Genomic DNA, 25355 nt, shown 5'->3' on the forward strand with positions numbered 1-25355 from the left:
AGCTTGGAACTTCAAGGCTGTGACACTGGTGTATAAAGGTCACCCCTTTTGGTCTTACGATTCATAGCATTTTCATGTTTTCTATTTAGATCAGTGTGTTCAGGGACTGATATTTTCACTTACTCAGAGGCAACTGACTTTTAATGACTTTAATTCCAACTGTACTGTGCTGTAGTAAATAAAAGGGAATCCAAACTGAGACAAAAATTATTGGTCTACTGATGGGTAAGTGCTAGATTAATTTAAAAATCTATATGTGAATGATCTTACACAAAAAACGTCAAGGGTCAGGTGGCAAGTTTGGGTCTGATACGCAGTCTTCCACCAGAGAAAGAGTGCTGACACATATATAGGATATCATGGGTAAGTCCATAGATATGTTGTCATCCAAAGATATTGAAGGAATTTGTAGCGTCAATATTGTGGTTCTCTTACAGTGTAAGCAAAGGCCCACTGATAAGGAGAGTTATTTTACAGAAAATTAGATTATTTTATGAAGGCAGTGCTGGAAATTAGTAGCATTAGGACTTCTGATAAAATTTCGGCTTTGTTGGATCTATTATCAAATTCTTTCTTGCTGTCATAAGGTTGCAGTAACATTGCACATTGTTGGACTGGCTGTCTATATTGCTAACTGTTGACATGTTACTGCAGTAATTGACTCAGTTCCTCAGGGCTGGAGCTTTAGGATTTATTAATATTAATATATATTTATATATTGTTAAATGTAAATCCATGATTTTTGACAATGTTTGAGAAAATCAGACACTGCTGCAAGTACATTGAATTTTTTTGAAAGTAGGGTTTTCATAATTAATGTTTTTTTGAATGTACCTCAGACATATATAGTTAAGCATGCTGTTTTCAAAATAGAATACAATACATTTGTAGAGGTTGCTGTTACCACTTAACTGCTCCGTACTCTAAATATGTTCTAAATTATATAGCTCCAGCATGCTTATAAATGTATTTATTACCTCCTGTAAGAGGTTGATAGGTAGTCCTTGTAAAAGATGGAAACATCTTGGGCTTTGGCTCCTGTTATATCACCTTTTAATATAGGAACATGCTGAGAAATACAAGGCAACAAAGTTTTTTATTATTTACAAGGCTTTGTCAAGCTTGTCCTCTGAGAAACACTTTTATGAAGTTTGTGGATATCATTTATTCAGTCTATTATTAAAGCAGTGTCCTCTTTCTGACAGATGAATCAGCTTCTTATTTCTGTCCGTCTTGTAGTGCATTCACTGAATTTGCAGCATCACATCGAGGGATGCTTTCCACTTTGGTGCAAATCAGCAAGTCAGACCCATAACAAACCATAACATAATATGGAAGGTACAACCAAGAAAGTGGTTCTCCACAATTAAGATACCTTTAAAAAAAATTAACCTGGTATAAAAGTATTAATTACTTTTAAAGATATAGGAAATGAAAAATCAGTTGAACAAGGCTGTTTCTTCACTCTCTCTTGGTTCAAGGTTGGGCAGAATTTTGTATTTTTACTATGGAAAGCTATTGAAAACAAGCAACAAGATTATTTTAAACAAATCCAATTGATGATATAAAATTTCCTCTTGTGCTTTTTATTTCATAAGGAAAATCCCCATTCTGCATATTCAATTATGAGCTTTTCCTCAAAATCCTAAAACTGCCTTAACTGGGACTTGTACCTATATTTTTATATTCAGCATCCATTACACAAAATATTTAAACTTAAACTGACAAGGCATGGTGTGGTCCATTTTTACTCTAGCTCAACAGGGATTTTGTGGTCACAGTGAAACTCAATTGCAGCTGTTTTAGCATCATAGTACATCCCACATATAATTCTGTTTCTCACAAAAATGTTCAGAAGCTGATTTTAAGAGGATCTATAAAAAAAAAAAGAGAAAAATATGTGCAACTTGCCATGGGTCTGAGAAAACAGAGGGACACATCCAGAATAGATTTCTTCAGACTAAGGGGGAGCTGCAAGACTTGCAGTTTGAAGTTCATGGCCTTTTTTTTTTGCTACACCTTTATGTTCTGTGTAAAAACATGGTGAAAAACTAATTTGCAATGAGTTCTATGGAGAGTTCCTCCTAGTGGGGTACTTAAATGAGGGTTTAACATAACAGACCTTAAGACTTGAAGATAAGGTCCAAGCTGCATCTGAACTCAGATCCTTAAATGTCATGTATCAGCTTTTTAAATATTATTTTTTTCTGAAGAAGTATTTAGGATTTCCTCCATCGGGTTCTCCATTAGTTGCTAAGTTCACTGAGTATTCTGTTGTGGTTATTTTCTTATCAGAAAAGATCATCAGTGCTTTGGGAATCTGAATGTGAGTTTTGAGAATCTGAATGTGAGTCTCCTGGTACAAAAGTCTTGTCTTCAGTCAACTACACTTTGTGGTCCTCACTTCTATAAAATCACAATTTTAGCTTTCAAATGTATTTTTCCTTATGTTTCTTGTGTTGATGAGTTACAAAAACAAAAGATTAGTTCATGTGCTAGTATGAGTTCTTCATTGCAAGTCATGACTTTGTGCTGGAGATGCTTACAAATTTTTTTTATGTGTTATTTTAACACAATTTCAATTTTGGTAGTGGAAGGTTGAGAGCTATTTTTTCAAAAGTGAATATTGAAGTCAGCTATTCTAATTGTATTTTTTTCATATGAAAAACTTTCTTGCAAGAAAGAAATGTATTTGCTGTAAGTTATGAAGTGGTGGGAAATCTGTACTGTTAAGATGAGATATGACTGATGTTTATTTTGAAATACTTCTCTTTTTCCATTAAGAGCTCATGGTGATATCGCATGTTGCTATAGTTCCATATCTACTGTCTTCCAAAAGCAAAGCATAGTATAGGTATAGTTTACTTGTAGCTTTCCACTTGGTTACCAGCTGGGTATTCAAAAGATCATGGAAGGTTTAGTTGTGAAAACATAACTTAAGATACCTAGGAAATCCCAGTCTGCATCAAATTGTTATACAGCTACATTTTTATTCTTCTGTAGTTAAAGGTCAGCTGTTGCAGAGGACTCAGAGATGAATTTTTTTCCCAAGTTTTCACTGAAGATGCATCTGGTCAGTTCCTTATCTAACTGGAAGCTGAAGTCTTGCAACAATTTGCCCTGTAATATATTTCTGACTTTAACTAGTGTATTCAACGTATGTATATATTTCCCAAAGGCCTTAATTTACTCCCAACAATGAGCAAATTTGTATTTATGTTTCTTGTCCGTTTATGTATATTCCCTCTAACTGTGGGACAGGACGATTCTTTGTGTACCTTTTCAGAGAATATATTGCTAATTATTCCAACCTTGTGAACATTGACATGAGTTTTGTGCAAAATATGAAGTGTTTAGATAATAATGGGGGAAAATACTGGTCTCTAATACAACCATGATAAATTTAGCATGTCTTTGGAATAAATATGGTCAGTTGACAAGAGAGAGTAATGCCCCTGGAGACACTTAAATTCTTTTTAAAAGGGAGATCAAAAATACCCTCAGTTCCTTCAGGCAATAAAAGTGGAGAGGAGAAGAGACTGAATGAGCTTGGTGACCAGATACTGAAGTTTTCTAAGCAGCAACAGAAAAAATTGTAGTGCTGTGAACAAACTTACTAGTTCATTCCTTCAGAACATAAATTTACTACATTTACCACTTGAAGGAAAGAATCCAGAATATTTTTATCTTGCCTCCTTTTCTTCTGCTCTCTTGTCTTCTCCTGCACTTTCCATATATACAGTGAAATATTTGCAATATAATTCAGCCCATCATAATTTATTTCCTGGAATATGTAGCACCTGGTCAAAGGGAAATTCAAATTGTAGCTTCTCAGCATTGGTAATTTGTGACCGGGGAATGACGTGGGCATGGAGGGCAAGAAGGTGCAGCTGCAGAAGGGGTTGAACTGACCGGACACACGAATGACAGGACAGAAAGACTCTGTAGAGAAGTGAAGTTTGCCTTGGGAATGAGACGTTGCAGTGTTGTCTTGTAACAACTGGTCATGGAGATGAATGCTCAGAGGCAGCAGAGTCTGGCTGGGGAGTGGATCCAATGCCAGGTATACATAAGGAATTGGCTCCTGTCACACCTGTGCAGATTCCATGTTAAACTGGAACTCTACCCAATCATCGTGCACTAAAGCTTTTCTATTTCAGCACAAACATGTGCTGATTTCCTAGCATTGGAATTCAAGTTCTGTCCTTTACTCTTCTTTTATGTTTCTCCAAACATGTTTTTTTTTAACCTTCAGAAAGTATACAGTGGGATTCAAGGTAGCTACAAGCAAACATGAGAAGTTGTAATAAAACAAGAGATGTTAAGAGACAGCATAAATGTTTATTTTCTGAGTTTAGCCCATAAGGATTTGCAATATTGGATAGGTATTTTTGTTTACTTTTTCTATTTTCTGATGGCAGACCAGCATTATTAGATCTTGTCGATAAGTGGAAAAGATTTCAAAGCTGGATATCTGCCTGTAGCTGTCCTTTTGGAAGCTGTAGTTTCTTTTTAGTGGTCATAGGGTCTGCATTTTTCTCAGAGGCAGTATGAGAGGAAAGATTGACAAGCTGGTTTAATATGCTTTCAGCTAACAATTTTACAGGATCAAGAAATTGTCAGAAGAGACTTGTATAGGTTTAGAGACAGTGTTTTGTGGCTTCTTGAAGTAACAAATAATTATTTTCTTTCTTTTTTTTTTTTTTGACAGCTGTTTTACAGCTTTTGGAGAAGCTGGATAAAAACCTAATGAAGACATTTTCATGTGATGACAGGTTCAAGCATGCTTTATTTTCCAGTTCTTGATTATACAAATTGACTTCACGCAGCAACACAATAAGTAAATTTCATGACATCTTATGGTTCATTGTTTTCTAATGCTCACTATTGTCTTCTGTTAATGGTTTTTTTACCATCTGTGCATTCTGCATGAGGTGACATGGAAAGATAATAAGTATTTTGGAAGCAATTATAAAGTTTATATTGAAGTTTTTGTGCCTATTAAAGGATCTATTCTGTAGAGAAAGGAATTAACATTCCTACAGTGCAAAGAGTTTGGAAATTGGTTATTCATAGTGCTGGTTCTCCATGCAGAAGCTGCATATATGGAAACAGAAGAAAAATATTGCCAAGATTTTGTAAGAGCAGAAATAGCTTATTCTGTCCACCAAAAATTGAAATTATTAATGACTCTTAATATTAAAAGCAAAATCTTATGTTTAATGGCAGAAAAAGCCCTACAAAAAAATCAGAATCCACTTATAATAAACATTTAAGTGAAGTAAACTCTTAGGTGAAAAGAAGGTGTGTTCATGGTTTGTAACAGTCTAATTTATGGTGATAATTTCACTGCATTTTTGCTGGATCTGTCCATTCAACATTTTATTGTGTGTTGGTGTGTTTGTGTTTTTGTTTAGTTTAGTTTAGTTTGGTTTTGGTTTTGTTTTTTTGTTTTGTTCATTTGTTTGTTTTTGTTCTTGTGGAGGAGTAATGCATTATTATCTCCATTTTACATTTGGGGAAACTGATCTGAGAAACTGCCTTGTGAATTTGGCTGTTTATATGCATGAAGACTTCTGCACAGCTGTAGAGCATCTGATTTGTCATGCAGTAGAAAAGGCATAACCTTGGTGAATCCTGGTAAAGGAAGCACGGACCCACAACCCTCTTTTTGTTTCTCTTTAAAGTACCTTTTGTTGAGTAGTGACAGCTTGACAAGGGCCTCTTAAAAAGTTTCCCAAGTTTCCCAGGTTGTGGAATCTCACCTTCACTAGCTCCAGCTCCATAAGCATGACCCTTATTGCAAGAAGTGTTCCATACTGTCAATAATGCTTTATTTCTGAAGCTTTTCATTTGGATCTTAGGTAATGATTACCAGAAAATCTTAAAAGACATCATGTGATAGGAAAAAAACCCCCAAACTATGGAAATCTAAAAGGCATAAGAAGAGGGGAAGAAGTAATGAAAACAGTTGTTATATATCATATTTCTGTTCTGGAGAATAAACAATACAATATAGGGAGGTTTTCGCTTCTTCATTATTTATTCAAATGCAAAGTTAAGTCACTGTTCCTGTCTAGTTTCTATTGGGCAAAATGCCAGTCTCAGAAAGGCAAGCCCTTAAATTACATTGGCTCCTTCCTTAATCAGCACTTTTAGCTATGATGGTTCCAAAACTTGCAAGTAGGTGTATAGTTTAGTAACTGCCCTCCATCATATCATCTTTCATCATTCTTTTTTCTTCTGGATCAGTGAAAGAAAAACTTGACTAAATGCTGTTGTGAAAGTGACCAGCCATTTGTAAAATACAGCAGGTTAGATGCAGATATTATGCACCTGGCAAAGTGGACCTAGTAGTCTCCATATTGGCTGATTAGGTAGTTGCTAAGATAAAATTCAGTCTGAGACTCATATACCAGTGCAAAATACATGGAAATTGCATAGAAAGATTATCTGTCTCAGACACCAGTCTGGAAGGTAAATATTATAGTGAAGACAAACAAACAAACAATTTCCTTGTATATAGAAAGCCATTAATTTTGGTTTTATAAATACTACTCTAAAGATGTCTGCATGTCTTAAATATAAATTTTGTTCCCTTAACATATTTTAATTTCTTTTACATTACACCCTAATATCTCTACCTAATGCTTATTTCAATAGGATTAAAACGTCTCTTGTTCTTACTCTGTATTTTTGATCAGTTCTTTAATTTCTTCCTACTGTGCTTTTTGTTCAGCAGGTACTGCATGTACGAAACTACATGGGAAAAAACCTGGCAATAGTTAAGTCTGAGTATGTTCCTACTAGCAGATATAACTTGGTAATGATCTGGAGGGTTTGTGTTTTTTCTAAACAGCTGCAAGCACTAACAACTTGTGCAGAACTTCTGATTTTCTGATTTTAATTACCAAATATTCCACATGTGTCATTGGGCATCAGAAAAATTTTATTAACACGAACAGCAGAATTTTTTATTTTGAGGCCTGTGTGAAAGACACTAATAGATGAGGTATTAAAAAAAAAAGAAAGAAAGCAAGAAAGCAAAGGCAAGCACAGTGGGATTGGGATTTTAAGTCAAAATCTTCCTGAAGAACCCCTATTTCAGGTTTAATTCAGACCTACATCAGAATAGATAAAGGCAAATGTGAATTTTAAATCACACTTAATCTTCATCGAAATAATTATCTCTTTTAATGAAGTGGTGATTGTGCAGTGGATTTTGAAACCCTATGTGGATAAAACAGATTTTACTTTTTCAGTCTGTTTTTTCTGTCCATTAATAAACCAGGCATAGAAAATATACTTTCTAGAGTAATGTGATGAGCTCATAAATCTTTTAAGATTGATATAACCTGAGATAATGAACACAGGAATTGTTTCTGGTCCTTCTCAATTGTTATTTTGATCCAAGCAGACTATTTCAACCTTTCTTCCTATATCTCACTTTATTTAGCTATTTCTCCTCCCAGGTGTCAAGTACGGCACAGGCCAGATATATTTCACACCTAAACGAGTGGACTAATGGAATGGTATTTACAAGGGAAGGTGTATTATGTACAGGGACTCTGTACTATTATTGACAAGACTATGAATTAAGCTGTGATTTTTTTCTTTTCAATAATTATGAAAATTGGTTTTATTTCCATGCTGTTACAACGGAAAGAAAGGGACTGGTTCTAAATGGCAGTGTACTGTATTGTGAAGCAATTAACTGAGTTATACATTCCTTTCACTCAGGGTAATTTTCTATTAATTGTACTAACTCATAGACACAGTACAATATAAACTGGGGCTCATAAGCACCTCAGCCAGGAGTAGCAGAAAATAAACAACCTCATAATAATGAAAAGAAATCTGTATGGAGTAGGTGGATTAAGAGACAGTAAAATTGTGTGGTGAATGTGCGACTGTAAGAGGGACTGAGACTGAAATGTGAATTTATTTATGTATTGGGTGGATGTTTTCTCTGTGAAAATTCCTAAGTTTTACAGTCCCCTACTCTCAAAACTATTTAGATTTTACTCTAGCTATCAGAAAGTTTTCCTGTTGCCTTTGATTGGGCAGGTACTAAATTATCTTTTTATGTTAGTTTTTCTTTTCCCCTCAGATCCCTCTCCCTCCAGTGAATACAGTTTATGCTCTAGGATAGCTGACTATCTCCTACTGCAATGTTTTATCCACCTGCCTAAAGTTAAATTCTGGCCTTGACTAGGATCACTATACCCATAACATGACGCTGCAGTTAGGCAAGAAGTATAAATAATAGCCAACAGCCATATAACCATCAAACTTAGTAAGGTGGGGCTTTTTTTTTTTAAATTTTTATTTGCTTGTTTGTTTGTTGGTTTGGATTTTGTTGTTTTGGGGTTTGTTTGTTTGGGATTTTTTGTTTGTTTGGGGTTTTTTTGTTTGTTTGTTTTGTTTTTTTGTTTGTTTTTTTGTTATCTGTAACTGAAAACAAGCAGGAAGATTTTAAGTCCTCAAAGTCGAAAGAACTCTCTTGTTCCCTTCATATCCCACTGGCAACATCCTGTACTTGTCATGCTATGAATTAGGTGTAGACTTAGATCAATGTTCTTCACAATTTTAAAGGCCTTGAATGTTACCAAAAATTCGGTAAAATAAATAACTCCGTAACACCAATGTAGTATTAAGAAGCAGGCATTATTTATTCTGCTGGATGCATAGGGGGATAGCTCCTCCCAAAGCCATGCATCCTGAGTACAGGAAAATTTCTGTTTATATACTGTATTTCACATACATATTTATTAATTGTCCCGGACTAAACATACATATTATAATAATTTCCCCCAAATCATTAACATATTTCCCCTCCCCTTTACACCTGCGTTCTTTTGTCCTGGGGGTCTCTCTGGTGGCCGCTGGTGGCTGTGAACCCCAACGTTTCAGGTGACCTGGCTGAGTTGGCAGGACACTGAACCTGGTGAACTTTCAGTTCTCCTTCTCATACAATGGGCATTGTGAACTTTCCACAGGCCAGTAGTTTTGGAGAACAAGCATCGTGTTAGCTCACCGGTGTAGGCCATTTATCATCTGGTAACATGAACATGTATATTTGATTTGCCCTTTATTTCTAGAAGTACTGAAAGCAATCTAACTACTGTGCAACAAGACAGAAAAGCGAATTTCCCCAGACAAATACCATAGGAGCTAGTGGGAAGTGTCTCTCATGCTTACATTTATGGCCTTATTTATTTGTCTGTATATCACAGAATCACAGAACCACAAAATCGACTAGGTTGGAAAAAATCTTTAAGGTCATCAAGTCCAACCTATGACCTAACAGCACCACCTTGTCAACCAGACCATGGCAATGAATGCCATGTCCAGTCTTTTCTTAAACACCCCCAGGAACAGTGACTCCACCACCTCCCTGGGCAGCTCATCCCAGTGCCCAGTCACCCTTTCTGTGAAGAATTTCTTCCTAATGTATAGACTAAACCTCCTCTGGTGCAGCTTGTGTCCTCTTGTTCTGTTGCTGGCTGCCTGGGAGAAGAGACCAACCCTCACCTGGCTACACCCTCCTTTCAGGGAGTTGTAGAGACTGATAAGGTCTCCCCTGAGCCTCCTTTTCACCAGGCTAAACAACCCCAGTTGCCTCAGCTGCTCGTCACAGGACTTGTGCTTCAGACGCCTCACCAGCCTTGTTGCCCTTCTCTGGGCTCACTCCAGCACATCAGTGTTCCTCCTGAGTTGGGGGCCCAGAAATGGACACAGAACTCAATGTGTGGCCTCACCAGTGGGAAGTGCCGACTACAGGGGAAAAAACAAAATTCTGCTGATGGCATCAGTCCTCAAGCCACTTATTGATAATATGGGTTTTCCTGTTCATTTTGTCTTTCATCCCTGAACTGAAGGAATTGAGCAGAACACCACCTGTGCTCTTGTCCCATCAATGAACCAACTTGGAGCCTTGAAGCCCATTTTAATTACTCTCCTTATCAACCTCATCACTGCCAGCCTTGATGACCAGCAGTGGGTCATAATAATCACAAGGCTGAATTAGTTCAGCGAGTCTCCTGGTAATATCCCATACTCAGACCACATGGAGGCAGCAGACTTTCCTGGGATGGGTCAGTTGACATACAGGGCCCTCAATTCCCCTCAGAAGGGACTCGCCTACTAAAACCACCCTTCTTTTCTTCTTAATATCTGAGGTTGTGATCTGTCTGACAGATGGAGTGCAACTGGGAGACCCTCCAGACTGATTATTTTCTCTAGTGTCCTCTGCCTGACCATCTGGATCCAGCCCTTACAAAATAATTTTTCTCCCTTAAATTTGCCTTTCAACACAGTTGTAGAGTTGTCAAAGACATTATTGTAATACAGTTCTATTTCTTAAGTCACAGAGATCTTGTGCTGAAACCTTTGCCAAAAGTTTATGATTGATACTATCGCTGAAGCAATTTTTATCCTTTTCTAAACTCTCTGTTACTGTGACCTCTTAAGTGAGTTCTTTAGTTAAGAGTTGTATTGTAGTTGCAATGCATGTGAGAAAGCAACTGTATTAAATTTAGATGTCAGCTACTTCTGTTTATTATCTGCACCTTACAAAATTTGGAGGGTTTTCCACCTTCCTGATCTACAGATGGCCCATGCAGTGCTACCAGTAAGTTGTGCTGGAATCAAAGAGCATCATGCGTGTCAGAGAGACTTTGACGTTTTAGAGCTGTCCTTCCTCTGCCTTAAGCTGTCACCTGTCTCAACATTTTTGCTGAGCAGCTAAACCTTCCTTAAATTACGTGTAGGCAACCTGCAAAGTCAAACCTCAGGGTTGCCTGGGTAGGCTCATAATCTTTTTTGTGTCATCATTAATTATCTCTGGAGAAGGGGATATAGAGAGGTTACAGCAGTTATAACAGTTGCTCTACTGTTGCATGAGAGAAGATCACATGATAGTCTTTTCTGGAGTTGGGCCATCAGTATATCAGTTGCTAATTGCTACCAGGTTTTCATTTTTTTCAGTATGGTCTAAGTTCCTCTGACTCAGAAAAAAACAACACAGACAGCTAGTGCTTCCTATGCTGTGCACTGAGGAACTGAACTAAAGGTTGATGGACAACTGAAAACTCAAAAGCAGTTCTGATCATAGTCTTCAAATCAGGAGGGGTTGTTCTTTCTTTTAAAATATTTCCATTGAATATTGTGAGATATTTCTACTCAGTTTTTGATTCTACTCAGTTTTTCATTCTAGTCAATTTCTGGTTCTGTATAGTTTGAGGAGTTAACAAAAAATGATGTTTTCTTTCTCAAGATTGATCTTTTATTTTATGCCCATAAGTCTTTTCTTTTTTTTCTTTGAGTAAACAATTCTAGTTATTTTTAGTTTTGTTAATGAAGCCCTAAAGAAGATACGGAATTTTTTTTCCTTTTAGACAAAGGAACAGATAAGCAATGCATGGCACTGGAGGTTGGAAAGTGCTACATTTCTGTGCAAAAAACTTCTGGATCTTTTTGTCATATAGCATAATTTAATGCAGTTGCTTGTGATACTTTGGCATTTGTGATGCAAAGCCTGTGTCTTCTAGGATGACACTGTCATGGTTTTAACCCCACCTGGCAATTCAGTACTAGGCAGTGGCTCATTCCTTCCCCCCACAGTGGAATGGGAAGGAGAATTAGAAAAAAGTAAAATCTGTGAGTTTGGTCACCAATCTAGTAATGGAAATGCTGTTAAAAAAAAGACCAAACAAGTCACTAAATTCCTAAATGATGAAGAGGGAGATAACAAAAAAAGACAGGAATAAAGTCTAAGAAAGACAAGTGATGCAAAATACAACTGATCACCACCTGTTGGCCAAGTAACAATCAGTCTCTCCTGGCCAGCTCTCCCCAGTTTATATACCGGGCATGACTTTCTATGGTGTGGAACATCCCTTTGGCCAGTTCAGGTCGCCTGTCCTGTGTGGTCCCTAGCAGCTTCTTATGCATCTATTCACTGGCAGAGCATGAGACCCTGCACAGTGCTTGACTCAGGGTAAGCACTGCTTAGCAACAGCCAAACCATCAGTGTGTTAACAACATTATTCTCACACTGAATTCAACCATACCTGCTACTAGGAAGAAAATGAACTCTATCCCTGTGACAACCAGGACAGATGAATTTCATTGGCTGTTCTTTGTTTTATTTTTAAGTCAGGACGGCCTCAGAACATGAAATTTTGAAGGAAATATTTTTTGTCTGTAATAAAGGTTGTTAACGGTTTAGAAGATAAGATATGACTTTCTAAATTTGTGGACTCTTCTGTGTACCAGACAACAGTAAAGTTAGATACAGTATGTTAAGTATGGACAACATGGATTATTAGAACAAAGGTAACTTACCAAAAATGTGTGGCCATGTGTGCTGTCACATCATAAAATGAAGACGTTATCATTATCCAATCCTGTCCACACTGCCAGGTCTTGTTTGTGTCCTTAAAAACATACTTCATATCATGATAAAAACAGACTTTCTCTAGTAGCCAACACTGTTTCCCTGATCTGTTCCCTATAGTTAAATCCATTACTGGTCATTTGTAGAGTGACACTGTAATAGACCTTGATCTATGAAGAAAAACCATTCTCTTGGTCTTAGTTACTGCCTCAACTCACTTTACAGTTGCTGTAGAAAAACTGCTTCTATGACAATAATCTGACCTACTGTGAACATTGAGTGGGATGAAACATGCCTTAAAAGTGCCATTTACTTTCTGCAGGCTACAAAAGAGTCTTGACAACTGTCTCGCAGACTTTTTTTACTGAGACACCTTTCTGAATGAGTGGTCTCAGGGATGCTTGTAGGCAGCGGCTTCCATGAACAAGAGCTTTGTGTTAAAGATTGTCCATCTATCTTATTCACCAAGCAAGAGTTTTGAATTTAGCTTAATTAATAGGTGATCTTCACCAGCAAGTCCTCACAATGCAAATATATCTCTACCAGGAGCAGGAACACCACCCTAATTTTGTCAAATTTCTCAGTGTACATCTTTGCAAATTTGCCAACTTTATGCTTTTGAACAGATATTATTCTCGCTGCAGAAGTGCAAGCAAAACATGACCTGGCAGAAAACCCTGGAACTATAGATGAAATGAAAGAAAGTGAAACTGGAATACAAAGACTGCAGTATTTTTACAAATCCTGATCATATTCTGGCAAGACTTCTGAAATTATTTCTGTAGAGGAAGTTATTGGCTCATGTTAGAGCCAGAAGGAAGCAAAGAGGGAGCAATGAAGTCTGCAAGGTAAACAGTGGATTCCAAACAATCAGAATTATCTGTTGTGGGGTTGCTGCACACGGAGAAACCTGGTGGCTGTTGGAGTCAGTGCTGTCACAGCTGATGAAGTAGAAACTTGGAAGTGCTCTGGTCTCTGCAATCTGGTACTACCTGTGTCAATAGGTAAAAATAACCATTATATAAATCCTAGATTTCATAAAAACCTTGTTCATTTGTTTGTGAGTGGTATCAAAGTGGTATCAATACAACTCTTAACTAAAGAACTCACTTAAGAGGTCACAGTAACAGAGAGTTTAGAAAAGGATAAAAATTGCTTCAGCGATAGTATCAATCATAAACTTTTGGCAAAGGTTTCAGCACAAGATCTCTGTGACTTAAGAAATAGAACTTTCAGGGAGGACAGTAGACACTGAAGTAGAATATTTTTAAAAATAAAAATATCACCTATTTTTGCCCTGTCCAACTTGAAACAGAACAGATAATTTCTTACATACATATTTTTTGATTTAGGTTGTTATGTGAAGTTGGGGGTGGAATTAGAATACTTTGGCACTTATGAGATTTAAACACAAATGTATCTGAGAGATAAGTGAAATTATTTCTACAGTTACCAAGTGGAAAAGTGCCTCTTTCTTTGTGTATATCAATTACTTTGTGGCTAGAAGCCAATTTAGTAATAATTATACGTAAAGTAATGGAGTTACTTTGGGTAAATTCAGAATCTTGTGTGAAACTTTCCCCTATATTATTGTAGTCTTAATGTATGAAATTACATTTTACTGTGTAATGTGTTCATTACATGAAAAGATTTATTTCAGTGATGAATGCCTTATATAAATTTGCGAAATAGAGTACTGAATACAGAGAAGACTTAGTTAAAAGAATTTTATTTTCAATGTTATTTTGTTTTCAGAATTTTTAACTATTTTTTGCATTTTTATTTGTCATTTAATTATGAAAAAACTAAATATTTTGAATTCTGGAAAAGAAACAGTTGTATAACTCACACTTGTGCTTTTTTTTTTTTTTCTCATCAGTTTTAGGTCACAGGAATTGGATCGTAAATTGCAATGCAGTTATATTTTGTGTGGGTCACCAGAGGCAGTTAATTTTTAGAGAAAACTTCTTAAGGTCCATTTAAGGAGCAAGCATTATTGATTTGACTGGTCTGATCCTGAAAATAAATAAATTAATTATTTTTATGTTTCTCTTTTTTTCATTAAATTCTGCTTTTCTGCTTCTTGAAATGTCTTTTTTTTTTTTTTTTTTTTTTTTTTGGAAATACCTGTTTTCAAGAGATTTCAAAGATTTAAATTAGATGCAAGGTTTGTAGCTGTGAAGATGGTCAGAATGAATCTGGGGATCGGACCTAATAACTCTGGAAAGATCTCTGCTCTGGGCTGTTCCTATCCTCTGCAGAGGTCACAGATTCCCTACCTCCACAGATGCAGGTCCTGTCCCTACATTGCACCAGTTCAGTTGACTTCTGTAAGGTACAACTTCAGCTTTGATCATCACTGCTGACCAGCACTGTGAAGGACAACAAAAAAGACTTTTTAAAATATTTTAACAGCAAAAGGAGGATCAGAGAGGTAACATTGTTACTTCATGAGGTCAGACAGTTCACAAATCAGGATGTAGACAAGGTAAAGACATCTAACGCCTTCTTCACCTTTGTCTTTGATGCCTGTGATGGGCCCTGGGACCCTGGAAGCCCTGTGCTGGAAGACCGTGAATCTCAGAGAGGATGATAAACTCACAGACACCCCAGAAAATTTTTTGAGACTTGCTGCTCTATTTGGATGTGCACAGACCTCTGGAGCCCAAAGAGATTCATCCCTGGCTACTGAAAGAGAGGGGAGATGGCACCATGGGGCCTGTCTCCATTATTTTTCAACAGTCTGGTAGTCTGGAGAGGTCCCTGTAGATGGTAAACTAACAGGTGTTGTCCCAGTTTTCAAAAAGGGCAAGAAGGATTCCCCTGTTAATTACAGGCCTAGCAGTCCCACTTCAGTATCTTGTAAAATAATGGAGAAGGTTGCTCTGAAAGTTACTGAAAAGCACTTGAGAGACAACTCAGTCACTGGTCATAGCCAGAATGAGTTCACAAGGGGAAAATCCTCCTTAAGCATCTTGATTTCCTTTTAAGACAAGACCAACCATCTAGCTGACTAAAATACGTAAGTAGATGTGAGTTTTTTTCTGAATTTCAGGAGGTTTTGATACTGTCTTTCACAGTAATCTTCTGTACAAAATGTCCAGCAAACAGCTAGTCCGTAATACATTGGGTGACTGCAGCCCTGTCAGTCTAACCTTGTGTACTAGTTTGAAAACAAACCAGTGGGAGGCACCAAGTCAGAATAACAATTTAATGGAAATTAAAGAAAAGGAAAAAAATGGTAAAAGAAAACACTGTCAAACTGACAGAGTCAAGGTACAACCTGACACCCTGTTAGGCAGGGTGGTGGTAGCAGTCTGGTAGAATGGTGGCTGCAGTCCTCTGAAGCAGTGATCCTGTAGTAAAAGAGTCTGCTCTTCCTCAGGAAGTCCAATGGTGGCTGTGTAGCTCCTGTCCTCTGGAAATCCAGTGGGAAGCAGTGTCTCTGGTGTTCAGCCTCAGATTATCTCCACGATGGGATGCTTGGTTCCTCCCTCTGGGTGGAGCATCTCACAATGGGGTAATGAGTCATGAGGCCAAGTGTTGATTAGGCTCATTAACAGAAGATAGTCCGGAGGGAGTTATCTCTGAGTCAGGAGGCAGGACAATGATGGGCCATTAACAGCAAGATTGTCTGGGGGAGGAGGCAAGGAAACACTGCCCCACCTGATTTCAACGGCTCCTGAGGATGGTAATAGAATACACTGCAACCCAGGACTCCTTGGTTCCTGGAAAAATTAAGGTCACGCTGGGTACTACTGAAAGAACAATGCAAGCATCAGGCTCAGTCAACTCAGATTCACGAGGAGTAAGTTCTGTTTAACTATTTTGATATCCTTCTACAACAAGGTCACCTGCCTCATGGATGAAGATGGTGGTTGTAATTTTCTGGCTTTTGGTAAGGCTTTTGATGCTGTCTCTCACAGCATCCTTCTGGACAAATTGTCCGCCTATGAAATGACCACCTCTCCAATGAGCTGGATGAAGAACTGATTGAAAGAAAGGGTTAGAGCGATTGCGACCACACGTGGTTGCTGACCTGTCACCAGTGGAGCTCCTCAGGGCTTAATCCTAGGACTGTTACTGTTCACTATTTTCATCAAAGATCAGGATGCAGGAGCTGAACACCCCAATGACAATTATAATGATGATACCAATCTGGAATGTGCTGTTGATTCTCTTGAGGTATGAGAGGCCTAACAGAGGGATTGAGATTGGACTATTGGCAATCATCAGTGGCATGATATTTAAAAAATCAAAATTCCAGATTCTGCACCTGGGATGGGACAACCCTGGTTATGTGTATAAACTAGGGAATGAGATGATGGAGAGCAGCTCCATGGAAAGGGTCCTGGTCAGTAGCAAGTTGAACATGAGTGAGCAGTGCCCTGGCAGCCAGGCGAGCCACCCGTGTCCTGGGGGGCATCAGGCACAGCATCACCAGCTGGGCAAGGGAGGGGATTGTCCCGCTCTGCTCTGCACTGGGGCAGCCTCACCTCGAGTGCTGGGGGTAGTTCTGGGTGCCACAATATAACAAAGATATTAAGCTCTTAGAGAGTGTCCAGAGAAGGGTAATGAAGATGGTGAAGGGCCTTGAGGGGAAGCCGTATGAGGAACACTAAGGTCACTTGGTCTGTTCAGCCTGGAGAAGAGGAGACTGAGGGGAGACCTCACTGCAGTCCACAAATTCCTCATGAGGGGAAGAGAAGGGGCAGGCACTGATGTCTTCTGTGGTGACCAGTGACAGGATCCAAGGAAATTCTGAAGCTGTGTCAGGGGAAGTTTAGGTTGGGTATCAGGAAAAAGCTTTTCACCCAGGGGTGTTTGGCACTGGAACAGTTCGGACAATGCTTTCAGGCACATGGTGTGATCCTTGCGGTATCCTGCATAGGTCCAGGAGTTGGATTTGATGACCCAGATGGGTGCCTTCCCACTCCACATATTCTGTGATTATGTGATTCGGTACATGGAATGGAGTAACTCTGGACACAAGTATGAACTGGGAGAGGAGTTGCTGGAGGTCAGCCCTTCATTAGGGGTTCTGGCATCCCCGGACAGCAGCAGCCTCACTGTGAGCCAGCCATGTGCCTGGGCAGCTAAGAGGGCAAACTGCATCCTGGGGTGCATCAAACACAGCACAGGCAGATGGTCAAAAGAGGTGATGATCCTGCAGTACTAGGCATTGGTGCCACCTCACCTTGTGAGCTGCGTGCAGTGCTGGGCCCCACCATCTAAGAAGGATGATGTCAATATACTAAAATGCACCCAAACCAAGCTGTTGAAAGGGCTAGAAGGTATGCCGTGTCCCCTGGCACCCAAAAGTGCCAACTGTGTCCTGCAGTGCATCACATGCAACAGAGCAATGGGACATGAGGAAGTTTAATGAAGATGTTTCAGAGGTAGTCCAGATTTGACAGCAGGAGAGGGTTCTTCACTGGAAAGGTGGTTGGTCACTGGAGAAGAATTCCCCAGGGAAGTGGTCAGGGCACCAAAGCTGTCAGATTTCAAGGATCATCTGGATGATTCTCATAGTCTTGTGATTTAGTTTTTGGTAGTTCTGATGGTGCAGGGAGTTGGACTTGATAGTCCTTATGGGTGGGGTCCTTCCAACTTGAGAGATTCTATGATTGCGTGGTTATATGCTGATGCTGAAACACCAAAGGGGAGGAATACATTTTCCTTATTTTTTTTCAATTCCCACGTCCCAATTTCCTTTTCAAGAAATGCCAAATGAGGTGTTTCTTGGGGATTGCAGGCAAAGCTGAGGAAAATGCTATTGAGACACATTTTCCTCTTCTACTTCATGAAAGAAAAATTTGCTCCATTAGGTCTTCAGCCAGCATAAAATCCTACAAATCACCTGTAGCCCAATTGAAGAACAGTGAGATTGGTTTGTCATGGTTGTTTGCCATGATACTCAGGACATTTTCTTTTTGAAATATCACAGTTCAAAGGTTCTATTTATGTTTTTAAAACCAAATTAGAGAAGTTTGTTGATTGTGGAATGGTGTAATCTGGAGTTCAATTTACCAGTTTACCAAGCAAGAACTAGCAGCAAATTGGACCAAAAAGAAGGTAAAAAAAGGATTTTGGACAGGAGGTATTACCTCACTGCTCTGATTTGGCATTGGACAATGTGTTCTCAGACATCCCCCTTACTTAAGGGTGAAAAAAGTTCAGTTTCAAAATGACTTAAGTGTGGAGGCCATAGGATGCTAGGAGAGGGGGAAAAATTAGGAGAGAAATACTATCATACATTACTAATTATACAAATAAGTGTCATTGCATTCAGAGAAAAGTCAAGCTAAATGAAGCATTGAGATTTGATAAGCATTTTTAAATTAACTTTTTTTTCTTGCTTTTACCAGCTGCTGTCAGAGAGAAGCAAACCTCAGACAGTTGTTTTTCTATTCACCTAAACCAAATTAAAATTAAACTGAAGGATGTAGCATGGTTCGACTCATTTGAGTGACAAACAGCTTTGTCATAAGTATGAAATGATGTAATGAAGATGAACATTCTATTAAAATAGAACATTGAATGTGGGGAACTACAGCCTTTACATGTTGTTTTTTGACTGATATTTCCTGCTGCTTCCAGTTGGCAAAATGTCCCATGGAGGTCCTGCTGTGAATCAAGAAGCTCTAGAAATAGTGGTAGCTGGAAATGGGGATAGGCATCATTAGTTTAAGTACTTCTTTCTCTAAACCAGTACTCTCTGTAATATTTAATTCTTCCTTTATCCCCAGCTATAGCAGTGGGTGGTGTACAGGAATTCAAAGGTGGGGGTTGTCCTCAATCCTCCATCACAGCGAGGGATGGGCCCAAAACATCTTTGGCAGACAAATAAGCTGCAGTTTAGCTGGGGAGAATAAGGACAGAGAAAGGTGGGTTGTGTGGCCATGGAGGAAATGGGTAGCTTGTTTTGAGACAAGCAGATTGCATCCAAGTGAGAGAGGGAATTAAGAAAGTGGAGAGAGGGACATACCATGGGCTTGTTTCCAAGCACATCAAAAGAAAATCTGCTACAGAGAAACAGTTCTGTTCAGTTCTGTGGAGATGAGGTCAGATTATTTTTTGGATTTGTTTGTTTGGGGATTTTTGTTTGTTTTGTTTTGGATTTTTTGTTTTGGTTTTGTTTGTTTGGGTTTGTTTTGTTTTGTTGTTTTGTTTGTTTGGGTTTTTGGTGTCGTTTTTTTTTTTTGTCAGCAGCAAAAGCTGTACAGCTTGATGATGGTTTTTTTCATGTTATGAAAACAGACCACATTTTTTAGGACAGATGAAGAAGAGGGGCTGGGAAAGCTCACATGTTCCAGGCAGTTGAAAGAGTAGGGCTGGATACTTCATTGCCACCCCACACTGTTCTGTTAATAGCTGCCTAAATCCAGGACCCTTCCTCTGCAAATCATCTCTAGGTACAGCAGCTACAATTTTGCATATCAAATAAATGGCTTGTCCTTCCCTATATTGAATTATAACTACCCAGCTATACCACTACCTCCTGTGTTTCTCCTGCTAGGCCAAAGTTGTCTCTTCAAATATGTTAATTTAGGAAGTTCACATGAAAATCACCAGTGGGTACAGTCCTCTCCAATTTTGACTGGGCTCAGGACTGTCATCAGATTTGCACTGTGTTTGTACCCTCTAGCCCACACTCCCATGTCAATAATCAGTATGCTGAGCAACAGCAGGCCAAGTTCATCTGCTTCAAGCAGAACTACTCCAGGGAGGGCTCTGACAGTTTTCAAATCAAGCAATCCATCAGTTTAATCTTCTATTTTTCAAGAACCTTCCCTCACATATTGCATTGCTGAGTGAGGAGTTACAGCTAGTTTCTACAAATCATTCAGACCACTTACTTGGGAAGGTAGGGGAAGCTTGACAGCTGTGACAAAATACTTCTGTGGAAAAAAATGCATGGAGGCTCTAGGACATAGGTGAAATCATCCTTCCAAATGATTGGTGGTTGTCAGCAACCTTAACCTCTTCTCCTAATCCTCTTCTTTTTGCAAGAATTTGAGAGGGAGAAAGCAAAGAGAGTCAAAAAAACCAGACCTTTGCAGTGGCAAAGCTTCACCCTTCTCCTTCCAAGTCAGTGAGTAGGCAATAATCTGCATAACATAATGTAACTAAAGTAACCTCCTATCTTGAGGAATTATTTCTGAGAATGGATCTGCACATTTGCTGGAGACAGGTCATGGTCACTTTGGGGATTTTTATCTGAGTCAAATAAATTCTCACTAACAATCTGAATGCTTCCCTGGCTTTTAAAGCTAGCAAAACAACGAACCTCATCACCCTTTGAGGGATGTACCAGGTGTCTGATTGCTATCATTTCACATGAGGTAACTCATAAAAGGCAATTCACAAGAAACTTCTCTTGAGCCCATATTCAAGTAAGTCCCAGTAATCTTGAGAAATATTGGTTGGATAATGATTTCTGTGCCTTGAAATGCACTTTTGGTATAAAATGGTCAAAATTCTAACACTTTACTTTGACATAGTAAGAATCTGGTACTTTTAAAAAGAAAAAAAACTTCATTTCTTGTGGCTTTGATCTTTTTTTCTATGCGTGCCTCAGGCAATCTGTAGTTGAGACCATCTTGGAATAAGAAAACTGGATAAAAAAACTCACAATGTAATATGTTTTCTCCAGTTATAATCCTCAAAATATTTCTAATATTCATAAGGTGACGTACATTTGAGAAAACTCTAGTGAAATCCTGTCAAGGTTCTGTAGGAAGCTATATCTCTTTAAATCCCATGGGAATTTCCTTATTTTTCTGTCAGCAGCTACCTTGACCCTCCTTCTTGGTCTGTTGGAAGAATGATGGAAACTGCGATCATGTGTCCTGTCATGGGCTTAACAGCCCATGTCCCTGAACCTGAAGAGTTTAAAGAATTCATGGTTTTCTGGGGTTTGTGAGGTTTGGGTTTTTTCAATATTTGGATGTATTTCATAAGAAGTTTTCTGTAATACTATCATTATCTAATCCATTTGGTATGTCCATGAGACATCAGGATGGGCTTTGCTACTGTCTGATGTTCATTCAGGTATTGATGCAAAAAATTCTGTCACTTATTTAAAGGCCAAGAGTAGAAATACAGGCTCAGGCTTGTCTTGGAGTTATAGGAATTGCAACTGTAAAATCACAGTTCAAGTTGTTCTGACTTGGAGGTACAGACATCTATTTTGTACAGATTTCTCTTAAGAAAGATGTGTAAAAGGAAGACATTTGAACTGCTATTACATAGAAAAACACAGCCAAGGATAATTTTGCATTTCCCAAGTGTGCTACTGAAATGCTTTTTCATTATTGGAAAATTTGGAAAGCATACAGATTTTCAGAAGAAAGCAGAAAATAATCCAACACTTTGTCTTTTATGCCTTTTATCCTTTCTTTCAAACCAGACCACTTCTGCTATAGGAAATCAGGCCATTTTTGGCTGTGTTTTTCTGCAAGGTAAGTCCATACTTACATGTAAGTGCAAAAGATGTTCCTGTGTATTTTGCTGGAAGTACTGAGCACATCTGATATTTGTGTAATTGATGCCCAAAGTGACAAGAATGCACTTTCACCAGACAAATATTTTTAAAAAATCCCATGTTAACATGTATATGTTGATAGCAATGTTGAGGTGTTCCCTTCTTTGTTGAGGCAATGAGCATTACTAAGGGAGCAGGCTTTAGAAAGATGCAATCAATTCATTCACAATTTACATGCTTTCTAACTGAGTACAGAAGTGACTGGAATTGCACATCTATGTTGCATAATCTTCTCAGCATCCTATTCATAGCTGGTTCTTGCTTCAGAGGAACATTATAACACTGTCTTATTGCTCCAGCCTGGCTGAAAGGAAACAGAAAATATCATTGGGGTTTTTTTTCTGACCTGTCACAAGATCTACCCTGACAGATTAAAAGAGAAGTCATGGACTAAACTGAATGCCACTGCAGAAGACAAGACAGGGAATGCATTAATCCATTCAGAATTTTTCATTTATTTATTTTTTCCTGCTCTTTTCTCCTACCCATTTTCAACTACCCTGCTATGACGCTGGTGATATAAGCAGAGTGACATGTCCCAGGCACTTCAAAAACCCTATCCAGCTACTTTAGTGCCCAGATGAAACACAGTTATGATTCCACTTTTGCTAGACATCAGATGTACTTTCAGGGGAGGGCTGATGTGTGACTGCTTGTGAGAAGCACAGGGAAAGGGGAGCCATGGCCCACAACAGAAAGAGCTTCCCAGTGAGTATGGCCAGCAGGCAGCTCCTGGTTACAATCCCTTTTGCTGGAATAAAAGCCTTCTTACTAGAGCTCCAGCAAATTTTACATATTTCACGCCATTCACTGCAACAGAAAAAAAAATCAGTAGGCAGGCCGCCACTGAGATGTCTAAAGTGTTATGTGTTTACCAATCTGAACCTTTTCTCTACCTTTTGGATTCTGAGTTTAAGAGAGTCTGTCTGATAAAATGTGCTGCAATAATACCACTGGTAGAATTAAAAGGGATCCCTTTGAAAGAAAGTTGTACACAAAACCAGTAGGATCATGGAAGCAAGCACCTAGGGGCCTTATAAGCTGAGCTGGTCCATACAGGAGAACGTGGCATTTTTGATGTTGGTCATCAAACGTGCAATTCATAAGTGTGAAGGAGCATTTTCTATATATCCCTGTGTGTGTGTGTTGTGAATGGAAGAATGGCTTTTACACAGCTAAAAGTTTTACCCAGATTTATGTCATCATTATCTAAAAAGCAAATTTTTCACCATGCCTGAGGACTCAAACTCAGGTTTTGTATTGAAATATGTTCATAAAAGTTCAGGTACTTCTCTTTGTACTTTTCTTTGTATCAGCCTTTCTCTTCTTCAGGCCCTTTTCTGGTAAGTATAATTCAAGCATAGCATATCATGCACTATTTAGGTGACTAAAAAGGGACAACTGCACAGTAATCCTGAAAGAGGCATAGGTTGGGGATTGCTTTGGGATCCAATTGATATAATTTCATGTCTCCAGAAGAGTAGCAATAATCTGAGTGTGCAAAGAAATGTTAGGAATGATAGTTCTTGTTGTCTTACACATTGAAGATAGTATTGTTGGAGCAAAGCTGCACATTCTGCCTTTGCAGCACCACTCAAAACCTTCGAAATTTCCTCTGGGAAGAGACAAACAGTATCATAAGTCTTAGGAAAAATGAAGAAAAACTATGAACAGAGGAAAAAAAGACACTAAAGTGCAAGGTTCTTCCATGCTTTTGCTTGGTTTGCTGAAGAGAACAGATAGATGTGTGGAAACACGCTGCTGAAATGCGTGTCTGTTTTCTCAAAAGTCTGGAAGCAATAGATTTACAGCATACAAATTGCTTCTTACTTGTTTGTCTGAAGCTAAATAGAATTGTAGTCCATCATCATTGGCTACGACCACTTTTATCCACAAAGTACTGTAACAACTATGCTCTGGTGGGATATGAACATGTTGGAGTGAGTTAATAATAACAAATTCCCTGAAAGTAAAATTATAAAAGCCTGAGTTTGTGAATCAGCTTTCATGGCAAACTGGAAACTTTTCATTCCTAGAAAAGTACGTCATTCATGTATTTTTCTCCCTCTTAGTTTAATAACCACTCTTCAGACATGAACTTCTCTGTTAATGTAAGAAAGGCACTTGTCTGAAAATCCAGGTGTTAGCCATCGGTCTGTAAGTACAAACAAAGGCTCTACCTATCCATCTATCTAGATGTGAGGTGTGCCCAGCTGCTGCCCTGGAGGGATCTCTGCTGAGATTTCGCAATTGCCCAGCAGGACTCCCTGGAAAGGCAACCACTTTTTTGGTCAAGGCAAGAAAAGACAGACCCACAATCCTTTAGGAGACCCTATGCAGATCCTTTGTAACCCATTGGCCTTCACCCACCCCCTGTATCCCTATAAAAGCAAGTCCTCTGCCCCTGTGGGACAGAGAGAGCTCTCATCCCTGGCTCTCCCCTTCGCCAGAGGGGACCCACAATAAAGCTCCCTTCGTGCGGAACCAGCCACACGAGCCTCTCGTCTCTCTCTCTGGTCTGGCTTGGCCTGGAGGCTGCCCTGCAGAGCTGAGCTGAAATCACGAGCTGATAATCACTAAAGAGCTGACAGTCTCTGCAAGGGCCCCTCAGCCAGCAGCTGGGGAAGACACCGGACCTCGGGAAGGCGATTCCTTTCAGGACCATCTCCCTGGACTGGTCACCTCTTCCCGGGTCAGAGCCACTGACCCCATCTCCAGTTGTAATATCTAGACACACAGATATTTAGATAGATAAAGATAAATATTTAAGCTTAGCAGTTTTTTTGTGCTGTGTCTCTGAACTAGGAGCAGCCCATTTCTTACATTAGTTAGTCTTTTGAAAAACATCTCCTTGTCACACTGGAAATCATTCCTGCAATCTTAATGAGTCTATTTCTTGTTTTCTTCTAGAAAGAATGCAATGGCTAGAGCCTGACATCTGGTCAAACTTTTTACTTGACTTGATCTCTCTGTAGGATTAACATTTGGCATTTGGCAGGAGAAAATCTTTTGACATAGATCTAACTCTCTTCTAGAAGGTGACACCTAGCAGGAGGATGCTGACTTGGGAGACTGATGTTTCTTTTTCAGATATCAGCCGTTCAGAGTTTTTTGTTGTTGTTGTTGGTTTGTTTGTTTGTTTGTTTGTTTTTTCCCACAAAGTAAATCAAATCCACAGTAGAAATTTAATTGTAAGCACAGGGGGCAGAGCATGGCATACCTTGGATTCCAACTTGTGTCTTTTAGTCAACTGTTTCTTTTCCTAGATACTTCCCTCCCACTCCCCCTCAGCCCCCAATAAATAGGAATTTTCAGTTATATTTTCATATATGTGCTGGAGATCAGATTGTACAAGCTCTCTGTTGCTAAATTAAATACTTGTTTAAAGCTGTCCCACTTGACTAATTT

At 38.8% G+C, this 25355-nt stretch overlaps 1 long non-coding RNA gene across 3 annotated transcripts in view; it reads right to left on the reverse strand.

The window, feature by feature from the left end:
• Window positions 1–25355, reverse strand: part of LOC125320503 — a 78262-nt gene that overhangs the window by 27592 nt on the left and 25315 nt on the right. Inside the window, exons 2-3 of one of the 3 annotated variants that reach the window (XR_007201132.1) lie at window positions 14680–14772; window positions 8649–9057 (exon numbers count right to left, since the gene is read on the reverse strand). The exons of 1 other annotated variant lie outside the window; for it this stretch is intronic. This is a non-coding gene — a long non-coding RNA (uncharacterized LOC125320503). Of the gene's footprint in view, window positions 1–8648; window positions 9058–9618; window positions 13393–14679; window positions 14773–25355 lie in introns of those variants that run through there. One more of the 3 variants, XR_007201133.1, reaches the window with a different exon arrangement.

Source organism: Corvus hawaiiensis, chromosome Z (assembly GCF_020740725.1).
Source record: "Corvus hawaiiensis isolate bCorHaw1 chromosome Z, bCorHaw1.pri.cur, whole genome shotgun sequence".
NCBI classification, from domain to species: Eukaryota; Metazoa; Chordata; class Aves; order Passeriformes; family Corvidae; genus Corvus; species Corvus hawaiiensis.